Source organism: Notolepis coatsorum, assembly GCF_963971535.1.
Source record: "Notolepis coatsorum genome assembly, chromosome: 11".
NCBI classification, from domain to species: domain Eukaryota; kingdom Metazoa; phylum Chordata; class Actinopteri; order Aulopiformes; family Paralepididae; genus Notolepis; species Notolepis coatsorum.
In genome coordinates, this window is record NC_140175.1 from 50,416,299 (window position 1) to 50,428,517 (window position 12,219).

A 12,219-nucleotide genomic window follows, 5' to 3' on the forward strand; every position below is an offset into this window, starting at 1 on the left:
GAAGGAATGCGTTTGTGTGTGCTTGTTAATTGAATGAGCATCAAGATCCCTTTTATTTTTATTTTTGTTAAAAAGTGAATACACATTGTGAATATGCATTATATTGAGTACATGCCTTTATGATTTGTAATAAAAAGGTGCTTTGAACCAAGATCATTCTCTCTGGTGTCATTCTGCTGCATGTTATATCTGTTTAAGGACCAATAGAGCCAGACATGGAATTTATTATTATTTAATATTTGAGTAATTCTGTTCTAAAATGTGTCTTCTGTCGGTTAATGCATTTTAGGCACTGGGAGAAACTGCTCTCTTGTGATGATGGTGGAGTTTCATTTCCTGAGATGGTTGAAAGAAATAATATTTCTTTCAACCTATGTTAAACATTCAGAATTATGGGGAGAGCATGTTTTACAGCCTCAAGTTATCCTGAACCTGAGGCTGTAAAACATGCTCTCCCCATAATTCTGAATGTTTAACAATAGGTTTGAGAAAAAAAAGGTGAAGCTTTCTACAGCCTGAAGCAAAACAACTCAAGTGACATGATGGGATTGCATTCTCCTTGATCCCAACTACTTTTGCTTAAAATCTGACAAGCTACAACATCTCATCTCTATATATAGAATAACAACCAAATTGTACATTTTTAGAGGAATTCCCCTTTCAATCTCATTGGAATGTCTTTTCTCCTACTCAATGTGTGTGTGTTTTCCTGAGGCAAGCCGGACTCCCCCCTCCTCCCATTGTCTTTCATGGTGCTCAAATCAAAGCTATAAGCCTGACAGGAAATGCACGTCGGAGCTCCATTTCCCTCAGCTAGCGTGTTGGTTTCTCAGCAGAGAATCCCTCTCACTGTAAACTAGGATATATAAACACAAACCTACACTACCAACCTTTTCACCCAGACCACTCCCTCACAAATATTGTGGTAGTTTGTGGTCATTTCAGTTTTGCCATGGTACCGGCCATTGTATGAATGATTTACCATCGTACTGCCATGGTAAAAAAACATGTATTGCTATGGTACCTCAAGTTTCAAGTTTGTTTATTATTTGTCATAATAAAATACAGAATACTTTATGATGAAATGCTTGTTTCTGTATGAGCCCCTGAGTGTGCTTCATACAGTAAAACAAAGTAAGTAAAAAAAAAAGTTATTAAGAAGTAAGTAAAAAGTAAGTAAAGGAATGTTCAGTCAATATACACAATATACAATACAGAGTAAATATACAAACCTCTTCTCTGTGTTTACCTAAATACCATGGTATAATCCACTTTAAACCATGATACCAATGTAATATTATTTTGGTCATTGGCATCATGGTAGTGACCAACAGATTATTGAAATACCGTGATCCTTTTTTGGAAAATGCCACGACAGTCACAGGCACACACTGAGAAACACAATTCTGCAGGGAGACAGTCAGAATATCATTCATCCACTATAATAAAAATGACATTTTCAGAATAATATTGATAATATAATATCAGTCTCCCTGCACTGTGTGTGTGTGTGTGTGTGTGTGTGTGTGTGTGTGTGTGTGTGTGTGTGTGTGTGTGTGTGTGTGTGTGTGTGTGTGTGTGTGTGTTGCTCTACCCAGGGACCACCACAAACAAGCACATAACCCTCCCACATATCTCATCCGGGTTCGTGTTAAAAGGCATACTGTACCATCAGTTTATCCATCTAAATGGATTATTTTAAACATAATAAGCTTCCCCCATAAAAGCAATGAGTCATCATCAAATGAACGATCTGTACTAAAGCTATGCTGCTAGCCGGTTTGGACAAGAGACTACGTCATTATGTGGTCTTCTGCAAATAAACAGCATCACCGCGTCTGCCGCAGGTCACTGACCTCAAGTTAGCTAGTTAACATCCAATGATTAGCTGCTTTAGCTGTAATGAGCTTTTTCATGGCCTAATCAGCCACAGCCGGGTGGGGGTAGGGACGGGGGAAGTGGGGGTTGTAATCCTACAGGACACCGATTACCAAAGGGAAGAGAATATCTGTCCCTGTTAGAAAGATAGAGAATAACTGTCCCTGTTAGAACGACAGAGAATAACTGTCCCTGTTAGAATGACAGAATAAAAGCTGCCTACACATGATCAGCGTTCTGCTCTTTGCTCCCTGCGAAGTACAGCACAGTTTTAATGTGGTGGTAAACTCCAAAACAATTTCTTCAAGTGGCTTCTGCTTATATGATATCACATGAACCTGTAATCTCATTGGCGGTAACCATGAGACCAACATTTTTTAATTTTGAGTGCAGCGATGAATGCAATCTTGAGAATCTTGAATTTATCACTGCCATGGAGTTGGGTGACACCACCCTGTACAAATACTGTCCCACCAGCACATACCTGTTCTAATACTGACCACTCTGTTCATAGACAAATACTGACCCACCAGCACAGACCTGCTCTACCACTGACCACCCTGTTCATAGACAAATACTGACTTTACCGCTAATCATGTGTTGTAGGCAGTTTAAGACTTCTACACATATAATAACTGTGATCTATCAACTTCTTACTCTACTTCTTCTTCTACTTCTTCTTCTTGGACTGCATTTATATAGCACCTATATATAGTATATATATAGTATGTAGTAGTTGCTTTACAACTTATGCCGAAGGTGGAGGCAACCATGCAAGGTGCCAACCTGCTCATCGGGAGCAGAGGTTAAGTGTTGCTCAGGGACACTTCGATGCGTTGCCGGGAGGAGCCAGAATGGAACCAGGAACCTTCTGATTACCAGACAACCGCTCAACCTCCCTGAGCCACTGTTTGCCCCTTTTATGGTGCTGGAGGAAACCGGAGGACACAGAGGAAACCCGAGCACAGGGAGAATGTGCAAACTTAACACAGAAAGGCGCCCTGTCGGGTTTGAACCCAGGACCATCTTGCTGCTTGGTACTAACACACTGCACTGTGCTGCCCCAAAAAAGCCTTGATGAGTTGGCAAAGAATTATTTGGGCCATTTATTGGGTTGAAGATATTTTTGTTATGCTGAAATGTATTCATCTTTTATTTCCATGCAAGTAGTATTACAACAGAGACAAACGGTATGGATTATAAAAACCTAATAAAAATGTCTAATACAAATAGATTTGATAGATCTTCCATTTGATAGACAATTCAATTGATTTATTACGAGGACGAACAATGTCTGACAGCCATAAATTACAAATATCCCAAATGCAAACAAACCTTTTATAACCGAATTGAAAAGGCATGTAAAACTGATGTTAATCTGTTCCAAAAGATCAAAAAACATGTTTTCAGAGCTAATCCATTTGTGGAAAGAATGACTATATGTAACTATAAACTACTATTATCACGGATTATTCCTTTAACTGAAACTACTTTCACAGAGACTTTCTGTCATTACCCCCACCTGCTGCCGGCCCGCAGCTCAAAGCAGCCAGGTGAAAGATAATCTGAATAGATTATATTCAAGCGTTTTCAAGTTTTATGGAGGAAACGTGATCACGTTATGCGGATTTCATGGTAGAAGCTGCTTTATACCAGGACAGCTTTAATTCACTTTTGAGGAGAAGAGAGAGAGAGAGAGAGAGAGAGAGAGAGAGAGAGGAGAGAGAGAGAGAGAGAGAGAGAGAGAGAGAGAGAGAGAGAGAGAGGAGAGAGAGAGAGAGAGAGAGAGAGAGAGAGAGAGGAGGAGAGAGAGAGAGAGAGAGAGAGAGAGAAACCAGCAGACAGAAAGAGAGACAGATACTAGAGACAGTGAGAGAAACCAGCAGACAGAAAGACCGTTAAAAGAGGGTAGTCAGTCAGTCAGCCAGTCAATCAATCAGTCAGACAGACAGAAAGTGGTTGAGAGAGAGGGGGGTGGTGGGGTGAGAAGGGGAGAGAGAGATGGAGGGGGGGGGAGAAATGGAGAGTGTGTGTGTGTGTGTGTGTGTGTGTGTGTGTGTGTGTGTGTGTGTGTGTGTGTGTGTGTGTGTGTGTGTGTGTGTGTGTGTGTGTGTGTGTGTGTGTGTGTGTGTGTGTGTGCGTGCGTGCATGCGTGGCGTGCGTGGCGTGCGTGTGTGGTGTGTGCGTGTGTGTGTGTGTTAATGACATTATAGATATGTTGTTTCCTCTTTTGATCCCTTCTCACCAGGCTGGACACCTAGAACACCTCATACATAACAATACGATAAGATACAATAAAATAAGATATTCCTTTATTGATTCCCTTGGGGAAATTCAGGTATTCATAGCAGCATGGGGAGTGGGAGGAGGGGAGGTACAGGTAGTAGAAGACATGGTACAGGTCATAGAATTATAGTACAGTGGAGAAGTAAAAATGTAAATAGAATAAAAAGGCAATGTAAACAATATAACAATAAATGTAAATAGAATAAAAAGGCAATGTAAACAATATAACAATATAATTAACTTTATGACTGCTGGAATAAAGAGCGAGAGAGAGGGGAGATTGATTGATTGATTGATTGTAAATTGTATTAACAGATTGCAGAATGGGTACAGTACAGTACAGCTCAATACACACAATTGTTAAGGGGATGCAGACCAGAGAAAGACTTTCGTCTTGTTTACATCAGGGTCCCCCATTTTCAATTCATCATAACATATATGACATACATGACATACAGATAGACAGTACTGCTACATCTATACATTTATGACATACCAGATTTACAAATACAGTACTGTTTTTGATACAAGAAGAGTCTAAAAAAGAGAGACGAAGAAACTTCTACTCTGCATTGTACATTATGTATATACTGAACACTTTTGTCTACGTAATTGACTTCTATTTTATTTTATACTTACTATACTTGTTTTATACTTATCTATTTTTATCTAGCACAATCTCTGGAGCAAAACAGAAAAAAGCATTTTATATAAAAGTATTCTGTATGACAACTAATAAAGAAACTTGAAACTTGAAACTGTACACTGGAGGAGGTTGGTAGGTAGGATGTTGGTAAGTCAAGTCAAGTCAAGTCAAGAGTTTTATTTGTCACGGCATACAAGTATACAATGAAATGCGGGTGGTCTTGCCCGCAACGATGTGCAATACAGTAGTACAACATATAATAGAATCCAATAGACAACATTGTGCAATAAACAGGTAACATAGTGGGACATCACGGTATTTGTACATAGTTATTTACAGAGCATGAAGGACATGCTAGGTGTACATTGGAGGTGGTGGGGTGGGGGGGGGGGGTAACTGTACATTGGATTATCGACTAAACCTTACTTGGTCCCAAGAAGAAGGTCTTGTTGTGTATTATTGGGTTTAATAGGACATTTATTGTACATTGGAGGGGGTTGCGTTAGGACATTTACAGGGGCCAGTTTCGAATTGCAGTCTCTCTGAGAGAGATACAGAGAGAGATAGAGAGAGAGAGAGAAACCAACAGACAGAAAGAGAGACAGATACTAGAGACCGTTAAAAGAGGTAGTCATTCAGTCAATCAATCAGTCAGACAGACAGAAAGTGGTTGAGAGAGGGGGGGTGGGGCGAGAAGGGGAGAGAGATGGAGGTGGGAGGGGGGGGGGGGGAGAAATGGAGAGTGTGTGTGTGTGTTAATGACATTAATTATAGATATGTTGTTTCCTCCTTTGATCCCTTATCACCAGGCTGGACACCTAGAACACCCCATACATAACAATACGATACGATACGATAAGATAAGATAAGATAAGATAAGATATTCCTTTATTGATCCCCTTGGGGAAATTCAGGCATCATAGCAGCATGGGGGAGGGGGAGGGGGAGGTACAGGTAGTAGAAGACATGGTACATCATGTCATAGAATTATAGTAGCTACAGTGGAGAAGTAAAAATAAAAATAGAATAAAAAGGCAATGTAAACAATATAATTAACTCTGGACATGCGCATATTATGCGCAGCAAGGTGCAAGATGTATGTATCTTTATGACTGCTGGAATAAAGAGAGAGAGATGGGAGAGAGATACAGAGAGAGAGAGAGAGAAAGAGAGAGAGAGAGAGAGAGAGAGAGAGAGAGAGAGAGAGAGAGAGAGAGAGAGAGAGAGAGAGAGAGAGAGAGAGAGAGAGAGAGAGAGAGGGAGAGAGGAAGGACCAGAGAGAGAGAGAGAGAGAGAGAGAGAGAGAGAGAGAGAGAGAGAGAGAGAGAGAGAGAGAGAGAGAGAGAGAGAGAGAGAGAGAGAGAGAGAGAAAGAGAGAGAAAGAGAGAGAAACGAGATTACGCAAATGTTTTCAGGTCAAAATTCCTCTTTAATGGCTGGGAGACATTACTGTGTCTCTAGTGAGCTGTAGTCTCACCAGGCTGGGGGGGTATTCTCAATGGGTTGGGAGGGGGATGGGGTATTCTCAGTGGGAGGGTGGGTAGTCTCATTAGGCTGTGATGGGGGGGGGGGGGGGATCCCCAGAGGGGACAAAAACATCCTTATCATCAGCAATCAAGCTAATAAAACAATACATCACCTCAACACGTCAACTGCCAGACAGGCATCATGTAACATCTAAAGACCCCATCAAGTCATCAAGGACCCTTTCGTCTTGTCACATTTACATTTTGTCATTTAGCTGACACTTTTATCCAAAGCGACTTACAAGTTTTGTACGACAAGTCAACTCAAAGGGCAGATACTCTGTTTAGACCCATCTATCTATCGATCGATCGATAGATCGATAGATAGATAGATAGATAGATAGATAGATAGATAGATAGATAGATAGATAGATAGATAGATAGATAGATAGATAGATAGATAGATAGATAGATAGATAGATAGATAGATAGATAGATAGATAGATAGATAGATAGATAGATAGATAGATAGATAGATAGATAGATAGATAGATAGATAGATAGATAGATAGATAGATAGATAGATAGATTATCTATCTATCTATAATATCCAAATATCTGCGTGAGTGTGAAGCAGGGTGTTGGAAAAAAAGACAATGTGTTGTCAACCTTCATATCACAGCTGTCGCATGAAAAGCTTGTATCTCAGTTTTGGTGGTTTTCATGTTTTGGCTTGGATTACAAGTTTAAATGCCTTTCTATTATTGACCCTGGGGCCCATTCAAAATACAAAACCAAATGTACTCTCCAATAAAATACGAATGTCCACCTGACTGATTGAATATTTGAAAAGTGGACACTTTTGGAGATGCAAGGTTTCAACCCAACAGTAGCAGTAAATAACGGGTTAAAGGTCTTGTTCAGCAGTAGTTCTGCATGGTTTATTACGGTTTAAACAGGCGTGTTGTATCTGAGCAGAATAAAGCAGGTCAGGATTAAAATAGACACAGGAAGTCAGAACACGTTTCTCTGCGTCTGAACAATAGGACAGGAGAGGCTGGCGGAGCCCAGCGGACCTGTGGCCCGGCCTGGCCCATGGAGTGCTGACCCCAGGAACGTCTTGGAGGACCCCTGGCTTCCTGCTGCCTGCACACACAATACTCACACACAAACACACACATATACACACGCACGTAACAGATGCATGCATACACATGCTCAGACAAACACAAACATGTACATACAGGTCCACACACACACGCAAATGCGTGCACACACACACACACACACACACACACACACACACACACACACACACACACACACACACACACACACACACACACACACACACACACACACACACACACACACCACACACACACACACACACACACACACACACACACACACACACACACACACACACACACACACACACACACACACACACACACACACACACACACACACACACACACACACACACACACACACACACACACACACACACACACACACACACACACACACACACACACACACACACACACACACACACACACACACACACACACACACACACACACACACACACACACACACACACACACACACACACACACACACACACACACACACACACACACACACACACACACACACACACACACACACACACACACACACACACACACACACACACACACACACACACACACACACACACACACACACACACACACACACACACACACACACACACACACACACACACACACACACACACACACACACACACACACACACACACACACACACACACACACACACACACACACACACACACACACACACACACACACACACACACACACACACACACACACACACACACACACACACACACACACACACACACACACACACACACACACACACACACACACACACACACACACACACACACACACACACACACACACACACACACACACACACACACACACACACACACACACACACACACACACACACACACACACACACACACACACACACACACACACACACACACACACACACACACACACACACACACACACACACACACACACACACACACACACACACACACACACACACACACACACACACACACACACACACACACACACACACACACACACACACACACACACACACACACACACACACACACACACACACACACACACACACACACACACACACACACACACACACACACACACACACACACACACACACACACACACACACACACACACACACACACACACACACACACACACACACACACACACACACACACCAGTTCTGGAGGATGGTTGACTTCATGTGCAGGATAGAGTCAGTGGGCCAGGCAGGAAAGATTGGGGTTGGGGGTGGAGGGGGGTGGGGACTGGTCAGGGTTCCTGTCTGGGGATATCCTGTCTTTCAGCGGGATCTGTCCTCTCCGTCCCTCCCTGGTGCCCCACCTGATCTCTGGAGAGACTAGGCTGGTGTCTGGAGAGACTAGGCTGGTGTCTGGAGAGACTAGGCTGGTGTCTGGCTGATCTCTGGAGACACTAGGCTGGTGTCTGGCTGATCTCTGGAGACACTAGGCTGGTGTCTGGCTGATCTCTGGAGAGACTAGGCTGGTGTCTGGCTGATCTCTGGAGAGACTAGGCTGGTGTCTGGCTGATCTCTGGAGAGACTAGGCTGGTGTCTGGCTGATCTCTAGAGAGACTAGGCTGGTGTCTGGCTGATCTCTGGAGACACTAGGCTGGTGTCTGGCTGATCTCTGGAGACACTAGGCTGGTGTCTGGCTGATCTCTGGAGAGACTAGGCTGGTGTCTGGCTGATCTCTGGAGAGACTAGGCTGGTGTCTGGCTGATCTCTAGAGAGACTAGGCTGGTGTCTGGCTGATCTCTGGAGACACTAGGCTGGTGTCTGGCTGATCTCTGGAGAGACTAGGCTGGTGTCTGGCTGATCTCTGGAGAGACTAGGCTGGTGTCTGGCTGATCTCTGGAGAGACTAGGCTGGTGTCTGGCTGATCTCTAGAGAGACTAGGCTGGTGTCTGGCTGATCTCTGGAGACACTAGGCTGGTGTCTGGCTGATCTCTGGAGAGACTAGGCTGGTGTCTGGAGAGACTAGGCTGGTGTCTGGAGAGACTAGGCTGGTGTCTGGAGAGACTAGGCTGGTGTCTGGCTGATCTCTGGAGAGACTAGGCTGGTGTCTGGAGAGACTAGGCTGGTGTCTGGAGACATTGGGACAGAGCAGCCATAATATAGATGGGTTCCTCTGCAACATCTTAACAGAGATGGGAGACAACCAGGGGCAGAAAGCTGAGGTGGACATGAGACAAACAGGACAAGAAGCTGAGGTGGACATGAGACAACCATGGGCATAAAGCTGAGGTGGACATGAGACAAACAGGACAGAAAGCTGAGGTGGACATGAGACAACCAGGACAGAAAATAGTGCAGTAAATTGCACACATTTGTTTGTGGTCTGGAATGGAGTGGTCTTGTAATAGAGGCCTTGCATGGAATGTGTAGTGTAATGGGAAATATTAAAAGACAAAAACGACGAGCCGTTTATAAATCATTCTGAGTCATTATTAATAATAATAGAAATGTTTATTTCACTGTGGCCACAATGAAAGGACAGTTTACAGACAGATACATCATGTTCACACATAATCGTCTGGCTGTAAAGTGACCAAGAGCTCTGGTCAGACGTATATTAAATACACAGTTGTCAGACGTAACATAATACATCAGATATATGATGATGAAGGTAAATAAAAATGGTTCCCAGTCACGGGAAGCAACAACAATCTTGCTATGGCTGGGGAGATGTTGGTATCTTGGAGTCTCTTAAAGAGACACACACACATTACATAGCTGGTCAGAGTGAACCAGTCAAGCTGTCTATAATGACATGATAATATATTCCACAACAGTAGTTTCTTCCAGCATGGCTGCCTGTAACAATGGTTGGCGGTTGCTATGTGCAAAACAACGGTTGCTATGTGTTGATATATGAGAAATACATCAACAAAAACATAATCAGTCATCTTATTACTGGATCTTGTAAACAAGTCACAGTAGAACAGTAATATCACAATTTTCCAGAGAAATTAGGCATTTTCTTTTTAAAGTGGTTACCTGGAAAGTGGAAAAGAGGTACACACTCATCAACAACTAGTAGAAAATGCACTCTCACACCTAATAATACCTTTGCTGTCGCAGCGCCTGAACTGTGGAACAGCATCCCCACCTCCATTAGGCTTGCCCCCTTGATAGATGCCTTCAAATCTAGGCTCAAAACCCACTTCTACCTACTAGCCTTTCCCGTTCACTGACTCATGCCCGTTTTCCTGTGTGCTTGCCTGTGTGCCCTCCCATAAAACGGAGTGTGATTGTTGTCAATATGTATCTATGTATCTACCCTCTGTACAGCACTTTGGTTGACACGTGTCATGTTAAATGTGCTATATAAATAAATCTGATTGATTGATTGATTGAATATTATATTTTGGTGTGGGGCTTAGTGCATTTTTTTTATTAGCGATAGTGTATTTATTTTCATGGGCATCCTGTCCTGTTTTAAACCAAATTGAACTTGCTCCAGGACGACACTTTTTGAGAGGCAAAGGGGGCAGGGCTAAAACCCTCTTTTAATGCAGACTAGTATTTGGCCATGCCAAGTGTCCTCGCATACTGGTGGAAAAATGGGCTGTAGCCTACTACTGGATATGTTGCTTGAGGTTCAATCAACCACATTCACTGCTCAGCTGCTGGAATCCTCTCAGATGCTGTGGTGGAGCATAGGTGTGTCAAGCAATTTCACAGGTCAAAGTTAAACTAAATTGAACTTTGACCAAGTGAGCGAGGCAGCAATTATTTGTAATGTAAGGCGAATGGTGACACAAGTTTCACATGGTTTTGAATGGCGGTGAACGACAAAAAATATATATCATCTAACCGCACCATTAAACACACAGGTCACCATCTCGGAGAGGTGACAGCATGTTCTTTCAGAGGAGAGAATAAAGACTCACAGCCCCTCAATGTTAGCATCAAACACCTGAGCACTCTCTCTCTTTCACTGCCTCTCTCTCTGTCTCTCTCTCTTTCACTGCCTCTCTCTCTGTCTCTCTCTCTCTCTCTCTCACTGGCTCTCTCTCTCTGTCTCTTTTGAAATGGCTGCCATATCAAAGGCGGTTCACACAGAGAGGGCTATCGTTAGTTGCGGCACGTTGTTTCCGCCAGGAGAGGATGGTGGAAGTGGCTGTGCTCTGGACCACGCCGGATCTTGGGGCTGTGAGGAGCGGAGCCTCATCCCCTCCAGGGCACAAAGTCTCCCTTCATCTCCTCCTCTATCCTCGCCATTGTGAGGAGGCCCGTTCTTTGGGCAGAGCCACTCGCCCCCCCCCCCCAGACCCAGCCAAGGCCTAAATAGAGCCCCTGTCAGCAGCCTGTGTTCTGGGCCTCAGCTGCACTCATTATAAACCACCAAAGGTTGAGATGACATAAGTGCACAACGGAACAGACAACCTGCATACATAAAGTTGTGGATATATTTGCTTTATTTACCTGGCGGGCCATTTTAAAGCAGAACAAGGCTGTGGTTGGACAACCAGGAAGTGATCCAGAGAGCTGAAGTGACTCCCGTGCTGTGACTGTTTCATTAAAATAATAATAATAATAATAATGTAATTCAGATATTGAAAAAGTGTGTTTTTAGTTGACGGCGGAAGGTTGGGTGGGTTTCAGCTGTTCTGACTGTGGTGAGAAGTTTGTTTCACCACTGTGGGACCAGGACAGAGAATAGCCTGCTTCGTTTGATTGACCCCCCAGGAGCCTGAAGAGGAGTGGGCCTCAGGCAGCCGGAAGATGCAAAGTGTAGGGATC